This window comes from Doryrhamphus excisus, chromosome 10 (genome assembly GCF_030265055.1).
Source record: "Doryrhamphus excisus isolate RoL2022-K1 chromosome 10, RoL_Dexc_1.0, whole genome shotgun sequence".
NCBI lineage: Eukaryota > Metazoa > Chordata > Actinopteri > Syngnathiformes > Syngnathidae > Doryrhamphus > Doryrhamphus excisus.
The window spans coordinates 2,837,546-2,837,771 of NC_080475.1; positions in this window are offsets into that span (position 1 = coordinate 2,837,546).

Here is a 226-nt window from a genome sequence, read left to right on the forward strand (position 1 = left end):
CCACTCAGTCCACCGTGCGGCCTATATCATAACTTGTAAAAATGTGAAACAATTCTACTGTATTAAGTGCAATAGATGATATTATGTCACCTGTAAGGTGTGACAGTAAAATACCCAGCATACCTCAACATGCGCATGTGTGCAGTCACATACAGTTATCCTTTTTTTTTTTTTTTTTTTTTTGTGGCACGGCTGGACGGTGACATTGTCCTCTGGCGGTGTCACG